General features: G+C 42.2%; 1 long non-coding RNA gene across 9 annotated transcripts in view; it reads left to right on the top strand.

The window, feature by feature from the left end:
- The first annotated feature begins 318 nt into the window (after positions 1 to 318).
- LOC148224095 (uncharacterized) overlaps positions 319 to 19,831 on the top strand; it is a 58,884-nt gene continuing 39,371 nt past the window's right edge. For 6 of the 9 annotated variants that reach the window (XR_015803466.1, XR_015803461.1, XR_015803459.1 and 3 more), the window contains exons 1-4: positions 319 to 401; positions 7,201 to 7,347; positions 8,307 to 8,402; positions 8,826 to 8,933. This is a non-coding gene — a long non-coding RNA (uncharacterized LOC148224095). The remainder of the gene's footprint in view (positions 402 to 7,200; positions 7,348 to 8,306; positions 8,403 to 8,825; positions 8,934 to 19,831) is intronic. The other 3 variants (XR_015803467.1, XR_015803465.1, XR_015803464.1) reach the window with 1 other exon arrangement.

Here is a 19,831-nt window from a genome sequence, read left to right as displayed (position 1 = left end):
GGGCTATGCAGAGGAAAATCGGCAAGTCATACTGTACTTCTCTTAGTTATAAGAACAAGTGTGTTATTTGACCTCAGGAGCTGTTTGTTAAATATTAAATCACTGCCAAAGAGGTGGCATTGCCTCTGAGTGCCACACAGAGATGGACAGCTGCAGCACTATGAATACACACTGACATATGAGGGTGACATATACAGAGGAGGATTTACAATACTCACCTCAAATAGAAGTTTCACGACTTCTACTTTAGAATCCATTTGTTATATTATGTACCCATTTTATTTTAAGTAACAAATCAGTTGTGAACGTTTGTTTCTAGCAGGGAATCACACTTGTGATCACACTTAACCAGAGCTCGTGTATGGTGTGTCCAGTCATCTGTGTGCAGCTCTTTGCATCAGGTGAGAAATGTACAGCTTCATCATTTGTAACTATAGCCATATACCAGGAGGGCTGCTTGATCTTAAAGATGAAGAAATCACACTGACTTTATTTGTTTATTATTTCCAGCTTAAAAGTCTCATGCAAAATGCAAGAGTTTGTTTTAGCGGCATTCATAAAAATGAATTACTTGTTTCTAGAGATAGTCTTTGCTAATTTGTGCCGCAGTAAATTATTTTTTTAGTCAATTTTGTGTCTTTAGCCACAGCTCCTCATACGCATTTCCATACGGACCCAGGCAAACAGCTGTTAGAACTGGAAAAGCAGCAGCAGAGTTGCTGGTGTTGTACAGAGGAGCTTGAGTAATTAGGCCAGCACTTATTGTGGTTAAAATGCAACTTACTCCAAGTTCAAGAGAAGTGTGGAGAGGGTCACTAACTCTGTGTGTGTTCAGCTGTGAATTTCATCCCTCACTTTTGCCTTCTCTGATGTGCAATTTCTCCTGCCTGTGTAACTCAGGAGATAATGTAAATTCAGCATAAGGACATTAATGAGACCAACCTCTTTTAAGTTTTAGGGTTTGACTTTTTTCCCCCCAGCCTTCTGTTAATGATGTGACAGTTTGTTGCTACAGGAGAGAGAGAGAGAGAGAGACCTGCGTCTGTGGTAATGAAAGGTCAGATGCCCTGGGCTGCTGTGCTCATCTCACCCGGGGACAAAAGCAAGGGCTCATGGTTTCTCAGTGTTAAGGGTGGCCTCGAAAAGGACATGTATTTTAAATAACAATGGTTTGAAGTAGCGTGTTACTAACCTCCAGTTCTGAATTAAAAAAAAACAACTAAACTCTAAAAGCCCTTGAATATTTAATGACGGCTGAACAAACAAACTTGGAATGACCTGAGGAAGATGGAAAGTCACAGAAGTTAATGCTCCCAAAACGCAGCAGCGCTCAGTAGTCCTTAAAAGCCGTTAAAGAGCTTTTACCATCTGTTAAGTAATTACCTATCATCATTAGTTATTAGAAGTAGGAAATGATGTAAAGGGCACAAACATGATAGAAAAAGAACAGCCAGCTTCTTGTGGGTTTCTTGAATGAGGTCATAAAAACGTGGTTATTAATACTGAAATGGCAAACATTTACAGACAATGTTGTAGCTGCTCTGCTTCAAAAAGAAAAGTGTTACATTTTTCCTAACAGTAAATATTTAGCTCAAGTCTTGCACTTGTTACCAGTATGAAATGAAATTTATTATAATATTCATCTCCAAAAAACGACATAAGATGAAGAAGACTTAAGGTTTCTAAATTCAATGCATTATAGCTCAGCTAAAACCAATTATGGAAAACCCAATTTGAGGATCATGACTTGGAACAGATTAAAACCAAGTAACCAAAAACCCCCAAACCTGTTGTGTGCTTTTAAGCTGGATGATTTCACATGCAAACATGCACACATTTTTACTTATGTATCAGTATGGGCTTCCATAACCCTAATTCTAATTTCTTTCTTCCTGCTTCTTAGTCAATATAGGTTCCCTGAAATGTATTTCTTTCAAGGTATTAGCTGCATATCTTTAAACATCCTGCAAGAATTTCAGTCTGTAGGTCTGAGGTTGCACAAGGATCCTTGGGTACATACTTTGCTATTTTTTAGTCTTATTTCCTTCAGCAAGTTGATCCATCTCAGTGCAAGTTCATAATACACATTAGAGTTACACAACTGAGCTGTCCTGCCTGTGTTCTTTGAGATGGCAGTGTGAGACACTACTGACACCCAAACAGTGCCCAAGCAAGTGGCCACAAAGTGGCATGAGCAGAATAGAAATACAAGAAACTTCAGGAACCATCTAGAAATCAGAGGAAATCATGTCCAAGCTGTCCAGGCTAACCCTCATTTGTGGGTTAATAACAGTGTGAGTAGTGGAGAAATCTTGTAAATAAAAAAATGAGGACTCAGGAAACTGCTGTGGCAGATGGTCGAGAAAATACCCAATAAATATCAAAAAGGGGGAATTAGGATGGCAAGACCAGGGCCACTGGGCTAAGAGAGCACAGGCTAAGCTGTGTAATGGGGAGACAAGGTAATAAAAGGAGTAAAAGCTGGTGCTGCTCCAGGCTCCTTTCGAGCAGTTCCATGCCTGATCACGCAGTTGTTCCCACTGCAATCCCATCTGACTTGCTTTTCCATGCAGGGGGGAGCTGGTGTGCATTCCCTGACCTCAGGGATCCCCAGGAGCTCACCCCAGCCCTGAGCATGGTGGGAGCACTTGGGTCTGCCCTCTGCCACAGCCTGGGGCTGTGTGGCTGCAGCACTGGAGGACTGCAGTGGCTGCACGTGCACGTAAGGCCTTCTTTCCTTCTGGGGGCTCCTGGCAAAATCCAGTGAATAATATTGAAGTATTTTGTTTGATAGAGTCACTTTTCCCTGTGTAATGTTTTGTAATATGAAAAGTGTGCTCTATATAAAATATGCCACATATTTAAAACAAAACCAATTTTATTTTGTTTTTGTCTGCTGTAAGTCTAAACATTTAGGTAAAGAACAGAAGCATTGGGTTTGTGTTGCCAAAATCTTACTCATAAGGTACTTTATCCCATTATTTTTTCCATCTGTTTTGTCTCTTAGAGATTATTGCAGCAGCTTAAGAGTTTGATTTATTTCCACCAAGGCATAGGAAGAGAATGTGTGGAGAGATGGAACTGCTTAAAACCACAGTCTTAACTGCTGAAATATTCTGTTTATGAAAATACTTTCTGAATTTATGTTCAAAATCCTCTGCCTGATTTGCTGAATGAGGAGGAAGAGAGAGCAGGGGAATTTTCTCTGTCAGGTCTCTACAAGTACAGCTGCATTGAATATTTAAATATGGCATTTGCAGTCAGTGCATATTGTGATATGCTTCTTTTCAGGGAGCAACAATCTGTGAGAGATTATGAGTGCCTTTTTATTAGAGTGAAAAGAAAATATCAAACAAGCACTGAATTATATTGTAATGTAAGTTGATGTTATTTTCCATTTTAATCAGAAGCTGTTTGTGAGAGCCTCTCCCCTTGGTTGCTTTAGAGCCCAGCAGCAATTTGGGTAGGTGTGTGAAGGGCAGTGTGTTGTCTGGCTGATGGTGGTGGCAAAGGATCCTACAACAAAGACAGCATTTGCCAAAGTGAGCACCTTTTAATCAGTGTTCTGACACCTGACTACAAGGTGGGCTGCACTGTCCTTGAGTGCCCAAGGCCCTCTCATTGAAGCAGCTTCATTCTGCAGAATTGCTGCCTCTATGTGGACAGCTTCATCTGCTCTCAGCCTCGCCCTGCACCTGAGACACATCTCCAGTCCATAAATAACAGTGTCCTGCTGGCACAGAGCCTCAGTCCTGGGAGCTGATTTATGGACCTGCAGGAAGAGCAGGCCAGCCCTCGAGGCCACAGACTCACCCTCTGTATTTCAGTATCCAGGAGGGTGTAAGAGTGGTGAGGCTGAAATGCTGACCTTCTCACAGACTGTAACAGACCATCTATCACTGCACTTGTTGGGTTACTACCAGGAAATCAACTACTAGGACACAGTTTACTATGAAATAAGCAGAAACGTAGCATGCCTAAAATGGAGAGCTCGGGAACCACGTGTCACCAATTCTGTACGTGTAAAGTCCCTTTCATGTGAAAAAATGTGCAAAAATAATTTAGGTTTTAGGTTTGGTTTGTTTGGGCTTTTATTCTGAAAAATGGAGTCAAGCTAGCTGAGCAATTGTTGAGGAGAGCACTGTAACCAGGGCACCTCAGTGGTGTATTTGAAGGTAAGAAAATGACATGGGGTGATTGAATCTGTGTATCAGTACCAGCACCAAACCCCTTGATACATTCTCAGTAAGTTAGAAATGTAAGTTCTCAGAATGTTGGAAGCAGTGACAAAGAAGGTGTGACAGTTAAAAAGCAAATATCAAAGATAAAGCAAAATAAATCTTTGAACAAGCTGAACACTAAATATTTAAAACTCGCAAAAAGTGTAAGAAGTGAAGCAGAAATAATTGTTGGTGCTAATATCTAAAAGCTAACAAATGCCTGCCTGTGTCCAGGCACCATTTTTTTCCTATGATGTCAGATTTCACATTAACAGAAAATTGTCACCCCCAGACTGGTATTTTTGGAACTGCTCAGTGTCTAATCAGTAAGTGACAGTAGTTAACAATTGCGAGCCTGATGCCTGGAAATCAAATCAACGTGAGTGCTCCTGCTGTGGGCTGGGGCAGGATGGTGGTGGGAGGTGATGGCACTTTGGGTGCCTGGCAGCTGCCCCCTTCACCTGATCCAATAGGCTTTTAAGCACACCTTGAACTGTTTCCTTCTATCCCTGCTAGCAGGGATTTGGATGGGTCAATGGGAACACATGGAGTGCCCCCGTGGTTCTTAACCTAGAGGCACAGCAGTGATTTAACTCTATAAATCTGTAAATGTTGCTACAAGCGTGCTTTTGTAACATTGCTTTACATTTTTGTGTGCTCTGGAAAAGCTTTTTTTTAATATTGCAAAAGCAGGGAGAAAGCGTTGGGTCAAGATGATGATGTAGCCAACAGTGGGGATTTGTGGAGGGGTGAGGGAGAGCAGTGGTGCTCTGTGACAGCAGAAGTGAAAGCACGAGTAGGGATCCACACTGCAGTCCCGATCCACCAGAAACATGGAATGGAATTGCTTGGAATCAGCAGCTGCCCCCTGCAGACTCCAGGGCTGCCACCCATGGAGGGAGAGAGCCCGGAGCCACACGGGGCTCAGCTTTGGAGGGTGAGCTGGGGGAGTCCTGCTGGGTGTGTGAGGGAAGGAGAGGTGGGCAAGCAGGGCGTGAAGTTTCAGAGTTTTCTATTGCTGTGGTGCTTTTCTGTGGAGTCAGTGAGTTGTAGCAGCCCCAGCAGGATCAGGCAGGAGGTACAGATATCCCTGGAAGGGCATCCCAGGGCAAGGAGGACAGGGCAGAGGTATTATAAAGAGTAGTGACCAGGATATGGGAGAGCTTTGAGGCTGGTTTGTGCCAGCGTGTGCAATTCCATCCTGAGCCTGGTGGTGCAGAGCTGCACTGGTGGCCTTGGAGCTGAGGCCTCGATGTCCTTTGGGTGTCAATGGCTTCAAAGCTGTCCCAAGTGGGCAGGGCAGGTTCAGCTGGCATCTCCAGCTCCCATCCCAAATAAACGTCTGTTAGGGGAGGGCCAGTGGAGACACACGGTGTGTGTGCAGTGTTTGCAGTGGCTGCTCTGGTAGCTGTGTTTCCCTGCCTGTTAATCCCTGCTCTCCACAGTGTTGATTTAAATACCTTTCTGTGACATTTGGAGACTAATGGAGCGTGCCGGCCCAGAAGGAGCTCGAAAGGTTGTCAGATATCATCTGCATTAATCAGAGCCCATTCATGCTGGTGTGTGATCCCCTGCCTGCACAGCCATGGCTTCTGTGGCAAAAAATACAGATAAGTAGCAAAAGGTGCTCCAGTAGCAGCTCCCTGGGCGTCCTCTGACCGGCAGGAGAGGGATTCACCCTGGCAGTGGTTCCCTTGTCTGTGTTCCAGGTGATGCACAGTGACAGTGGCAGCTGCTCCTTCCCAGGGCGCTGCACAGGGAGAGGTACCTGCGTGTTCCTTCCCAGGTGCATCATTGCCAGCTCCAGGGCTGATCCAGCCTGTGAGTGACACACAGCTCGTGGCACCACACACACACCTCACACCTGATTAACTCATGGTTTCAAGAGCCCTTCCTGCAGAGAGGGAAAGGCTAAAGCTGCAAGTGTCACGGTCTCCCTGAAAGCAGCACAAACATGTCCCCTCGTGCATTCATGGGATCAACAGCCTTTCCTGGAGTACAGAGCTAAGCCCTTTCCCTGTACCTTTTCTTATAATCTGCAGAGAATGAAGAAGGCTTTTTTCCTGCCTGGCTGAGTGTGTTGCTTTAGTACTTGTGTGTAGTTTAGCTAAGGCAAAGAGAGCTCCTTCCATTCACAACAGCACTCGAATTGTTGGCCTACTCGAGGAAAAAGAATTTCTCAATCACTCCTTTTGAATCTGATGTATTTGACATAGAAGTGCTAAACATGAGCGGAATGAGTGGGAGAGAATAAAGAGTTTTGATTTCTCAAGGCTGGTGATGAATGGTGGTGGTGATGGGAACTCTGGGCTAATTGTATCTCTTTTTTTCCTCTTCCCTTTTTTTTTCTTTCTTTCTTTCACCCCATAATTGAACAAGCTGCTAAAGGAGCCTTGGGATTAAATATTGAACAGAATGGTTCCTGAGCGTCACAACTGATGCACCAGAGAGTTGTGCTAGTTCTTTTTACATTTGTGGTGTTTAGAGAATGCTCTTGATACAGCTTTGCCTCTCGTGCCTGTAAACACAGAGCTCTCAGCAGCAGGAGGAAGGATGGAAAGGCTCTGTGCCTGTACACCGAGCTGGTAACCCTTTCTGGATTGTACAGATGCACTCGGAGGAGAAGGGGAAGCTGTTCAGTTCTCTCTGCAGAGGAGGCTCCCAGGGAACAGGCAGCATTCCTTACAGAATTCACTACTTAGAGCTGATGTTCCATCAACAAAGACTAAGAGAGGAAAAGAAACATAATAAGTAATCTGAAGAGACAGCCACGCTGTGCTGGAAAAAGCCTTTAGAAGTAATTACATAAGAAGCATGAGCTTCTGTGTGGAGTTAGGGTCCCTGAATAGATTAATTAAAAAGAAAGATGCATCTTCTGTCAGGAATCTATCCCAAGTAAAACCAAAATGCAGTCAGATTCAGCTTTTAGATGGAAACTGACTGTATACCAATAAACATTTTTCCTTTTTTAACTTCACAGCATAACTAAAAGAAAGCAGGTAACAAACACTGCTAGTTCCCCTCACTGTCATCAGCACTGATGTACTTTGTTGAAGCAAAATGTTAAGAAGCTGGGACTGGACATTTGAAGACTTAAAAGTGACGGAATTTTCTCCCCAACTTCATGGTGAGTAACCATTCCCTCATTCCCTGCAGAACGTGGAGTGTCTGAGCAGGGGAAGGAGCAGGACAGCTGAAGAGCTTCAGTCACAGCCTGTGTTGCTTCAGCTATTGCCAGGGGAAGGCATGTGGCTCATCAGAGTAGTTTGTATGTAAATCAAGCGAGGTTATTTGTGTTTCAGTGTTACTTAGAAGTCAAACAGCCCTTCTAGAAGGAAATTTTAGTCGAATCAACAGATGCATTCTGCCTTCCTCCCAATGGGGAAGCAATTAGAAAAGCAAGGAGAGTATTCCCAAACAGCACTGCTTAATAAACAGGTTTGAAGGGTTTGCTTGCTTTTTTTAATCCAATAATAACGCTGACTTGATGTCTCTTTTGTCTTTGTATTTCACTCCCTCATGGTTTAAACACAGTCATGTATGAATCTTCTGTTTCGTACCAGTTCATTAGAGTGTTGCTAATACAATTTTTTCTTGTTGCATTGTGGGAAAAGATGCAGAAGATAGTGCTCATATCTTATGTATTCTCAAGAGCTCAATAAGAGATGAAAAAGCTCCAGAAATACAATTCTAAAATTGTAAGCATTGCTTATCAAGATCTTTCCTAGCTAATATTCTGGATGTTGGTAGGCAATCCAATCTGATTACACTTTCTAGGTGGGGGCTGGCAGTTACCCAGTCAGAAATGTTGGATTTTGTTAGTCTGACCATGTTCTGTATGGATACAGAAATGCCTGGGTGAAATTCTGTGCCTCATGTTATGCAGGAGGGCAGGAGAGCAGGTCTTAGTGGTTCACTAAGCTCTTGAGATGCATTTTTGGGGATCTGTCCATCAGACTGGGAGTCACGCTCCCAGAGGATGAGAAGCACACAAATATTTGTCTTTTTAAATGATTTATTTTATTTATTATTCTTTTATTATTTCTTTTCATAATGTGCAATTGATGTCTTACCATCGTGTGAAAGATCTGTTGCAGACCATGAATCTTATTCTCCAGGCAGCTGTGATTGTCTCTTTTCAGTTTCCTCTTCTGTGCACTTTGGAGCTCTTTGGTGTGAGAGGTGAGCACATTTAGCTAACAGTGATTCTTATGGAGATTACCTTTTATCCATGATTGATATTCCAGTGAAGTACCACCTCTGAGAAGAAGAGAAAGGATGAGAGTAAAGGGAGCTTGCACTACACAAAAAGATACTCCATAGATCTAATGAAAGTATAAAAATATTGACTGCCTTGCTCTTTGTGGTGGTTTGAAAAATTACTGTATAAGTCAAAAGAGTCACACCTGGAGTTTCAGTTGATATTTTCAGAGGAATTCTTATTTAATGTCTTTGTATGAAGTGGAATTATTGTTTGAGAGTAAATGAATTTCTCCTCACATTAGCTACCACGGACACTACGCTGTCCATCACTTCAGCATCATCTTTTCTCTCCAGTTCCCCCCAAAAATGCTGTTGCCTAATGCCCTCTTTTCTCATCACTAGGTTGGAGAAGTTCAGAGCCCAGCTATGCAGTATTGCCTTGGAGATGGCTCCTTTTGACTTTTGTGCCTTGTTCATTTGGGAGCCTGTCAGCAGAGTGGATTTAACTTGGTAAGTCCATCTGGCTGTCACTGTTACTAACGTGCTCAAACTTGGATAATTTCATTTCTGTCCTTTTGTAAAAACATGGGGTTTTTTTCAGACCTTCTCCCCCTTGAGACCACAATGATGTAAATGCTAACAGAGCTCTGTGCATTTATGCATACGTGTGTCCCAGAGCCTAAAAGCACAATTTCCCATAAACATTTCCAAGCTGGGAACAAAAGCAGGTTTTCACATTAAAAGCACCTTTTTATGTTTGCAAGAAAGCTCTGTGTGAGCTGGCTGTGCTCAGGCAAGTGCACTTCATTAGGTAATTCTCTCTCAACTGTGTGTTCACAAACCATTCCATTTAACCTTGGAGAAGGATGTGCAAGTGTGAAGTCAATGAGCTCTTGCTACCCTGGGAGTCATCCTTTTGGAAACTATTAACAACTACAATAATAATATTTTTAAAGCTGCTTCCTGAGGTTAACAGCTGAAGGCCATTTGAGATCCCTGCTCCATTTTGCAGTGTATCATGCTTAAAGGAGTGGTGTGGTACCCAGCCCCCGTGGAGAGATGTGTGCCAGCCACAACAAGCAGAGCTATGAAGGTTGTCAGGGGGCTGAAAGGCACCACAGGTACCCAGTGCAGGTGAGTTTGTACTCAGCACAGTGATGAGCCAGCAGCAGAGTCCTTGTTTCTCCTCTCTTCCACAGGGTAATTCCCTGAGCTTCCCTCCCAGCCTGGTGTTTGATGGAGGTGGACTGAGCTAAGGAATTATAGCAAATAGCAGTAAGCTTCTAGAGCAAGGAGAAATACACAGCAGGTGGGATGTGTGTGCAGAGCATTGGTTTGCCTGGTGGCACTGGAAACAGTGTCACTGCTGCATGGTGGCCAGCTAGTACCAGAGCCACTGCTTTTATCTTTATGTTCTGGTGGCATTGGAGACCCATTTACAGTGCCAGTGATTTGCTTTGGTCTGTTTAAAAGATGGCTGAAGACTCAAGAGCACCCAATTCCAGTGACTTTTTAAAATTGTAGGTATCTTTAGCCTGCTGAGAATAGGTTGATACTTTCAAAATTCAGAGCTACTGTCTTCACAGAACAAAAAGCACAAAAGCATAGAAAGTCCAACCCCATATTCCTCATCTTATCCTCTGGGAGTTATTCTCGATCATGCAAAACCCCACACATTACTCCTGTGGATGCTTGTGTCTGACAGTCTCTTTTGTCATATGGCTGCTGTTACAAATCTCCTCTTTTTAATAATGACCTGCTTTTATTCAGAAATAGTTGGGCTGCAGCAGCCCAGTCTATTTTAGATAACAAAGACTGTGCTTTTTAAAGCTGAACTGTTTGAATGCTTTTTAAGCCCTTCCTTTTAAAAGAGAAATCTGATATTCTCAAACACTTTAGGTTGTACATTTGCTATAACAAACCACATGCTGCTGATGTGCTGGGATTTCTGACTATTTTTAATAAAATGTTTTCCAAATAAATGGAAAAATTCCCCATGGACACAAGGGTATCAGCAGTAGTGCTAAACATCTGGTTTGTCTCTGTAGACTGCACCATGTGGAACCCGGAATATCTGGTTCAGTGCTGTGCCTGTCTCCCAATTATATTCAAAACATCAGCTTTTCTTGGAGAACATTTGGTAAAAGCTCCCTTCATTGCTTTAAGCCAATTCCCATGAGGATATTACTGCTTCAGATCGATGTGAAATTATTCAGATTAGAGAAAAACAAAGTTGTCAACATTTGTGTACAGAACAAAATACTGCATTGTAATTTTAAGTGTGGGACAAAGAAAATTCCAACAGCATGGAATACATGGTAATTCTAATTTCCCCCCCAACATTTCTAGCTTTAATAGAATATTTTCTGGTCCAGAAGAGTAATTTTTTTATAAGGAAAATTATTAATGATACTGAATTCAGTCAACAGTTCTGTCTTAACTAAGCAGACAAATGCTTGTCATGTAAGTACAGAACACAGCCAATACAAACAAGATCTTGATTTTTGTCCCCATTTCAACAGCTGTATGTCAATATGATATGGTAAAGAAAGGTGAGAGAGCACTTTCTAATGATAAAGTTAAGAGTTATTTAAGGAAAAAAATCGAGCCAACTATATTTTGTTTAATGTTTGCAAGTTTTATAGAAAACGTGACTGCTGTAAATTATAAACCACACAGACAGCATTATCTGCAGCAACAGGATCTTTCAAAATCTTCTGAAAGAGACTCCCTGAGTTACAGGACAATGCAGTTGCATTGTCTTTTGATTCAGTTGCACAGATTAATGTGATCCATTCCTCTCATGTGCATCAGTTTTACTGCATTATGTGTATGTCATGAACCAGGTTTGTGGTTGAAAAGGGAATTGTACTGCCACAGGATGAGAGTGAAAAAGCATAATTAAGAGACAAGTCATGAACATCCTTTATTATGGTCTAACAGCCATGCTGATAGTCTCCCTTCACATTTATGTGTAAAAGGCACTTTAAGAGGTAGTGTCTTATAAAATAAAATTAATTTTGACATTAGGATGCTGTTATTACATACACAGCCTGTAGATGACATAAAATGGTTGTCTGCCATATACCTCAGCTAAGAGACACAAACACAACTATGGCTGGGGGGAAGCATCAAAATCCAGGGCTTTTAGTGCTGGGCTAACTTATTTTTCCCAGAGGAACAATATTTTTCCATTTAAGAGCTTTTCACCTTTGTTTGCAGTAGGGATATTATTAATATATGAATGGTGACAAGAGGTTTTCACTCAGATTATACATGTGCAGAAATCCATACATGAAGCTGGAACATCTATCTCCTGGAAATGTGGCCCAGGAAAGGGAGAGAACCTGTGTAGATAAGAACCTCACACCTGTACTGCAGAAAGGCACCTTCTACCTGTCCTTCCACCCATCTGTTCCACACCCTTTTTTGCTGTTTTCGGTGCCTATGGAAACAGAAAACTAAAGAAAGATGTGTGACCTGTGTGTCAAATTTCCTTCCTGGGAACTAACTGCAAATTCCAGTGGTTATTATTAATACTAGTATCTCAAGTCTAGTTGGGGAAAATTAAGAGCAGACATTTACTTTGCATCCTACAACCTATGTTTGGGCTAGAAAACAAGAAGTCTTTTTCTCCTTTTGGTACTGATTTTAATTTTCTTCATTTTGTTGTTTGTTTAAAGAAAAAAATGGATAAAGGAAATCTATCTCAGGAAAGAGAAAAACTCTCTTGTCACTTGGGATATGGAAAATCAAAGGTGAAATGCAGGGTGAAAAATGGGCAGAGGGAGGGGTCCCCTGCCTGAGATGGGAGGCTCTGTAGGGTGTGCAGTGGTGTGGGCTGTTGCTCTCTGTAGCTGGGAGTTCCCCTTGGGTAGAGCTTTACCCCAGTGTTTGTGGATGTTCAGTGCCAAATTGGCCAGGCTGTTCCATCTCCTGCATTAACGTGGGAATTCTCTTTGCTTAAATCATGCCTTATGCCAGTTGATTGTAAAAGTAGGAGAAACTCAATACACAGTTTTGAAGTTATCTATTTCCCCAGCCAAAATGGTTTTGGGCAATGAAGTTCAATGCTTTCATGCTTTCATTTAAGCAGCAATTTTATGTTACAGATGGAAAACAAAATGGTTGAAAGCATAATTTCCTGTAGGATTCTGCTGAACTTTGAACATAAATGAGAGGACAAATTATGACAATGTTACTCTGTTATTCTTGCCAAAAGTTGTCTTACTCCACACCATTAGATGCCATTTAATGCCAGCAATAGCTTTGTGTTCTGGTCCAGCACTGATGGACGTGCTCTGTCTGAAAGTCAGATGGAGAAAACCTGTGTAATATCCTCCCATGAAATAGTGAGCTACCTTATAATCAATAATATATTCCCTGTTGTTGTTGTCTGTACAATAGAGATATATTTTAAGTAACATTCATCTTCAGCTTTTATTTTGCTAATTTTTTATACTTCTATGTTTCATACACCATTCTTATTAACTGAGCAAGATCAGCAGTGCAGATATTCTGCAAGCTTCCCTTCCAACAGTATTTATTTTTATTTAGGAGTTTTTAGTTTGTAACCAATCAGTCTGTAATTCTGATGAGCTGCGTCAAAGGCTCCCCATGCCAGATCCTGTCTTTGTGACATTTTTGGAACTCCAGAAATAATAGTGAGGAGTTAAAAATGCAATCCAACAAGACATTGGAACAGGCAGCTACCTAGAGAGGCTGCAGGAAGTAATAGCATTTATTAAATTTGAGAAAAACTAGCAGCTGACTATACTTTGTTTAATGCAAGTAATTATGTGTATTATTTTGATGGAACAGCTTTGACAAGCCACTCAGATGGTTTAAACAGCATCGTTATACGCAAATCTGACTCTGTTACTGTTAAGGGGCTCAGTTGATTTATTAGTGCAGTATTGCCTTACACTTGGTTTATTCTTTGGACATGTTTCCAGAGGGTTTAGTTTCACAGTCTCTTGGGCATCGCATTTTGTTGACTAGCCATCATCTAAACTTGGCCAAGAGCAATCAGATGAGCTTTCCGCCCAAGCTCTATAAGCTACATCTGTTCTCAGTAATTGACAGTGCAGAAATCCTCCCCCAAAACTCCTCCTTGGGGCATGCTGTATCCTCACTTGCCCTGCACATCCATCACTTAGTTAGCTCTGCACATCAGTCACCTGCCTTGTATGCACTGTTCCAGCAAAACTTCCAGTGCTGGGGAAGAGGAGATGTGGTTGGGGAGAAAGAGGTGGCATCACAAACAGCGGGAAAGACAGGCTGAGTATCAGGGAGCATTTGGCAGGACTCAGAGGATGCATCTCTGATAGCACAGGCCCACAGCAGTTCCCTTGTTTTCCCCGTGAAAGTCAAGGTGTCTCCTTTCTGAACAGTGTTTGTACCATTGTAGAGTCCCCGTCCCTGAAGAGGGCATTAGATGAAACTGTGGTGATTCAATCACATTTTCTGTTTTGTAACACCCTGAGAATTAACCTAAGGAAAAGGAGGTGGGTTGCAGGAGAGCAGAAAAGGCTGGGGCTCTGTGTGAGCACTGCCCAGCAACAATGAAAACATCCCCAAATTATCAGCACTCCTTCCAGCACAAATCCAAAACACCCAGTAGCCCCATGCCAGCTACTGGGAAGACAATAATGAACTGCCCCAATCCAAAGCAGCACACTGAGGTGTTTGCATTGTCTCCTTCTGCTTTTATAAATGGATTTTTATGTCAGAGTGTGATGGCTGAAAAACAACCTGCTGCGGTGGCTACGTAAATCTGGGAAACTCTTCTTGAAATCTATGGTGTGACCCGTGTACTATTGTGTGTCCAAATGGATTTACTGTATCATAACGCTCCTAGAAAAACAAAAGGACAAAGAAGATGGGATTGCTAAGGGAGACATTAGATTTCATTTCACACTGGTAATAGTTTAGAGTTGTGTGCTGAGCAAAATGGGATTCAATTCTGTGGCACTTTTCTTTTTTATTGCTGCTAAGTGATTTCAATATCCAGTCTAAAGTGATATTGAGAGTGTTCGATGGCACTGGGATGAAATCAGGGAGCACTGGAGGCTCAGAGGAGGCCACAAATCTCCGGTTGACTGGAGGGAGCCTTTCAGAGCCATCCCAGCTGACCTTAGCGGGTGTTATTTAACCTGGAGGCTGCTGGTAAGTACCTGCAGTGTAAGGTATTGTCGGGTGTTAGAGGGAACGACGTGCCCAGATTGCATTTCAGACATCAATTGATGTTACGTGGTTATGGCTTTGGCCATGAACTTCCCGCTCTCAGGAACATTTATGGCTGAAAGTTTATTGCCCAGCTGTTGCTGCCTGATAGACATATCATAACTGGGAAATGGTTTAAGCCCTGTAACCTCTCAATTTATGGCTGTTGGAAGCAGATGGGGATTGCTACACAAACAAGGAGGCATACCTGCACTTCACAAGGCGATGGTGACAAATACTGTGCTGGGGGGGGACACTTCTCCTGAATGTGTATCCTGCTTCTGATGAACTCCCAGCTACAGAAGGTGAGTGTTGTTGTTTGTTCTACACAGTCTACATTGTTATGGTCAGAGTCATTTCTGTTTCTTGAGTTTTAACTCAACTGTTCATAATTTGCTTTGTATAACAATGTACAGTGTAGGATCCTAAATCAGATGATGACAAGAGGAGCCTGAGGGGCACAGGTGGAACTGTTGAGAATCTGTGTTTTGGCTTCTGCAGGTTTTGGGCAAAGAACTGAGGAAGTGTGAAATGAGGGCAATACAGAAAAATACATCAGACAAAGGCAGTGCCTCAGTAGGCGCACACATTAGCGAGGGTTTCACAAATCTGTTTTTGTTTGCTGTGTAACAGGGTTACAATAGAAAAACAAGTTTCTGTTCTGCAAGAAGAGGCTCGGGAGCTACACTGTATTGTCCTTGCTATGCTTTTGGAATCCTTTATATTTCTAGGCATCATCTCATTTTCTCTAACAAAACACTGAGTTGCGGATAAAGTGCCATGAAATTGAAAAAACAAAACAGAAACAACCAACCTTGGAGAGGATTTTAACTTTGTGTCTTGCGGGTAAACAGCCTTGGCTTTTTTTCTGGAATCAAATGGCTCCTCACTTATGTTAGCATCGAATATTTTGTACGGTTCTGGGGAATACTTTTGAGAGCAAACTTCTGGTTTTGGTCTTACTTAGCTGCATAATATTTTGGTTTAGGATGAGTTGGAATAAATAATGCAGAAAACCACCCATCCTTGCCATGGCTTTATTTAGCCCAGGTGCTGTGTTTGCATTTGAAGGCACAGGCGGTGCTGTCACTCGGCGCGGTGTGTAAGGAGGAGAAGTGAGCTCAGAGCGCCGTGCTCAGCAGAAGGGCCCCGAGCAGCACAGTGCCCCTGTGGCCGGGCAGCCACTGAGCTCTCAGGAGCCCTGGCAGAGCGGGCACAGGGGCACCCGCGTGGGGCTGCCAGGGCACAGCGTGCCCGCCTCTCCTGCTCCCGCCACCCAGCGGCTCCACACGTTGCTGTGCCTTTCCCCACTGGGCCTTTATGGGAAGTGACAGCTCTGGCAGCAGACATGACTTCTGCAGAGTCATCAATGATTGCTTCTAAAGCTTCATTAGCGGTGCAGAGCACACCAGCAGTGCTGTGCTCAGATTTGAAGTGGCACCGTTTCATTTTTCTATATGTGAGCAGATAATTTGTTTTGTGCTGAGATACTTTGCCTGTGTAATAATTTATTGGTTTCTATAGCATCCAGGGACCTTATTTTTTAAGACGTAGAATGCATTTGTGAAATGTGTGTTCCTGGTATTATTATTTTTAATTTTCTCTTGGCAACTGAATTTTCTTTTCTGCTGCAGAGAATAATGAAACACGATGCATTTGCAGGATTCCAGTTCAGTTTAAGAAATCACAGTGGCAATTTACATATGTTTTACCCTTACGTCAAGATTTTCACTATTTACCATAACTGGATTAGATTCTAGTTATGTGCAGAACTGACTGGAAAATAAACTGGCATCCTGATTTGCATTCATTCTGCACCAGTGGTTCCCCTGTCAAATTTGTTTACTGTGGAAGATTTGGCCAAGAGCTGGGTTTGTGCATTACCTGTTACTGCAGGCAAAAGCTTCAAGTATGCCTTGGCCCAAACCCCTGACATATATAAGGAATGACATTTTGTTACCAGGGAATAGGAATATTGGAATTACAATGCACTTAGTGCTCAGTGTAGAAGAGGGCTGGGGAAGGTTTGTGCCAGATAGCCAGGAGCCCTCATTCACAGTGTGAAAATAGCTGCTGGATGCCAGGTGATCACACCATGGGACTTCCAGGTAGCTTCCTGCTCCCATTCCTGCCCCCCAAAGCAGAGGGGTCTGGTTTGGGGGATGTGTTGATCAGGCAGCAAAAGAGCATGCTGTTAGCAGCATGTGGGTGTGCTAAAAGCTTCCCTTCCAACTGAAGGTGTGTGATTTCAGGGGGCAAATGTTACTTTATCTGTCTTTTTACACTGTTTCCTCCCCATGGATTTTGTTTATATGTGTAGCTAACCGTGGACAACTGTAACCAGTGAAAGTTAAGAAACAAATTCTGGTGTGTGCTTATAAAATAGGCATTGATACTGAAATGTTCTATGCTGAGAAAAGATTGTTTTCCTGTACTTATTTTCCATCCTTATTTTCCCTTATTTTTCCTTTTTCATGCAAAACTTCTCAGGCTAATACCTTGCTCCCATTCTGGGGTGCCTTTTATTCTTTGCTGACTCCTAGGCAGAATCCGGTCCTGCTCAATACAGGACATGGCTTTTCCTCATGTGCTGAGTTAAGTATTTGTTTCACCAGCCCTTGTTCACTCTGGTGTCAGACAAATTTTTAGTAGAGAAGTTTAAGTCACCCTTTACTCTGCTGTTCACTATTGCCATCTCTGAGCTGTTGCAGTCAAACCCCATGTCCTGATGTACAGGCCAACACTATAATCCCACCAGCAGATTGGTGTTAACATTACTGCAAATTTGTATTTGTGACTGTAATTATTCCTCTTTGTATCTGATAGAGAGAGGAATGGACTCACTCAGAGGTAGATTTAGTACAAAAAGTTTCAGCTTGAGCTAGGCAGATCTCTTAAAAGCAGAATTAATAAAATTGGATATAAGGCTGTGCTAAAACAAACAGAAACATTTTGAAGCCTTTACTACAGCAGCTGCCTCAGTTTGTGCATTGTGCTTCCTGAATGCACGTTCACACCCCTAAAGCTTGGCCTCTCTGAACAGAAACAGAGAACTTGGAGCCATATCTTGATGCCCCAGTCCTGATCATCTCCTGCTGCAGTCTGCTCATTGACAGTGAGTTGTGTAATCTGAGCTCCTGTGTTGATGAGACTTGGCAGTCAAATCCATGAGAAATCAAGTGGTGTAAGAGGGAGTTAACAGCCAGCTCTGTCTATGTCATGTTCAAAGTCCAGCCCCTGGTCTCCTTTCACCAGGGGAAAGTTTCCAAGACCTCACACCAAGGTTACAGCTCTGTTGTGTGTCTGTGGGTGGTGATGTACATCAGGAGCTTGATTGTGCTGTTGTCACATTCCTCTAGCAAATGTGTACTCTGTGTTTGGTGTACTCAGTTAAGGATTTGCTCTAAAGCTGCTTGTATGAGTGCTCTGAGAGACAGGATGCAACTCAGAGCTGATTCCAAATAATCATTTGTCTCCATCCCTACAGAGTTTTCACAGGCATTAGGGACAGAGAGGCGCTCATTAAACTCTAGAGGTAGCCCAGGTTTTCATCTGTTCAGGTACATCTATCTTGTGTTCAGTAGAAGGGGTTGAAAAATACTTAAATTGGTCATTCAGAAAGATCTTCAATCGAGCAGCAAAATGCATCTCAGTTTACTTCAAAATTCAGCTTGTTATTGTTTGATGTCCTAGAAGCTGCCAGTGAACTGTTGTTTGCATACAGCCCTGAGCACTTGCACATCTCTTTACCGTGGTGTTTAATTAGCATTTGTATAGGAGCTCTCGACCCTCTCCATGCAGATACAAAAATGTTATTAATTGTGTAGGGATTACATAGGCAGTGTGATATCATTAGCAATAAATGAGCATGTCTCAGGAGCTGATCAGATTGGTAAAAACTAAAAAAAACAACAACAAAAGAACCCACCAAAAACACCCTCAAAAACCAAACTGATAAATATTACAGTAATGATATTTTGGTATTATCTGATGGCCAAGTGACTGCTTTCAGAGATCCTGAAGACCTCAGTTCCTAATTGACAGTGACACCTTGATGCTAATAAGATAATGATGATGCCAAAGGAAGATGAAGTGATGGGGACACACAAAACCAGGGAGATGCAAAAGGACACCAGGAAGGGCTTCCTTAAGTAGTAGGGCACTTCAGTGAGTGGAAAAAATGCCTCTAATTGTCCTCATTTCTGCTCTTTGGGTTTTGGTTTTGTGTCTTTTTAAAATGCATGGTAATTCTTTGAACCGTTTTATGTTTTATTTTGTCTCACAGGATCAGTGTTCCAGCTGCCTTAAACAGAGAACATTCCTGTGACCTGTTTCAGAGAGAAAGTGTTTTAAATTTTCTAAGCTTTTCCTATTTTAACATTTCCCATTAAATACCTGACATACAGAGATAACCTGTACTCAGCTTAGCCTGGTATCAGGGCTCTTCTTTTGCTACTGCTTTTATGCAATAACCTGTGCATGAGCAAAATTTTACTTAGTCATGCTGATCCTCCTAATATTTCCAGCACAGCAGAATATTGGAATGAAATAAAACTAAAAAATAGCTAATTTCACTAGACTGTGCCTTCACTTGAAGGTAACTAGCACATTATAACCTTCCTGACTCTGTACTGTTGCCAGGAGGTAACAAATGTACCAAATAAAAGCTGTTGCAAAGGTGTGCTCATGGTGTAGAAATCTGGTCTAGTTTTCTCCAGATGTAACACAATTTTATGTGTCTGTAATTATATTTCAGTCACATGTATAAAATCAATCCTGCAGATTTGAAATGACTTGCTGCTTTTGGTTCATCACGTAGGAGCACATTTTAATTCTCCAGGAAGGTTAACAGCTTCATGCATTCATTGTTTAAGTAATTCCTTAAATCCTCAATGCTTACATGAGCAACTTTACTGGCTTATATTTTCTTTTATGGAAATATATTGCAGGAAATACCTTAGAGCTCCTTCATTAAGTTCCATTGTAAAATGCTGTGTGCCTCAGAAGGAAATACTAATCTGTAATACTTGCTCTTAAAGGGAGATCTCAGCTTTCTACTTGAAAAACTGCAGGAAGTATCTCTCAGCTTCATTAGAGACACCAGTAGGTGCTCCTGTCCTGCTGCTTCTGAAGCCAGTGAAAAAAAGGTTCCTTTCCTCAAGGGTCACTGTAATACCAGGATG

The sequence above is a fragment of the Sturnus vulgaris genome, chromosome 4 (assembly GCF_052056855.1).
Source record: "Sturnus vulgaris isolate bStuVul1 chromosome 4, bStuVul1.hap1, whole genome shotgun sequence".
NCBI classification, from domain to species: domain Eukaryota; kingdom Metazoa; phylum Chordata; class Aves; order Passeriformes; family Sturnidae; genus Sturnus; species Sturnus vulgaris.
The sequence above is the reverse complement of the archived record's forward strand: the minus strand, read 5'-3'. Positions and strand labels throughout refer to the sequence as shown.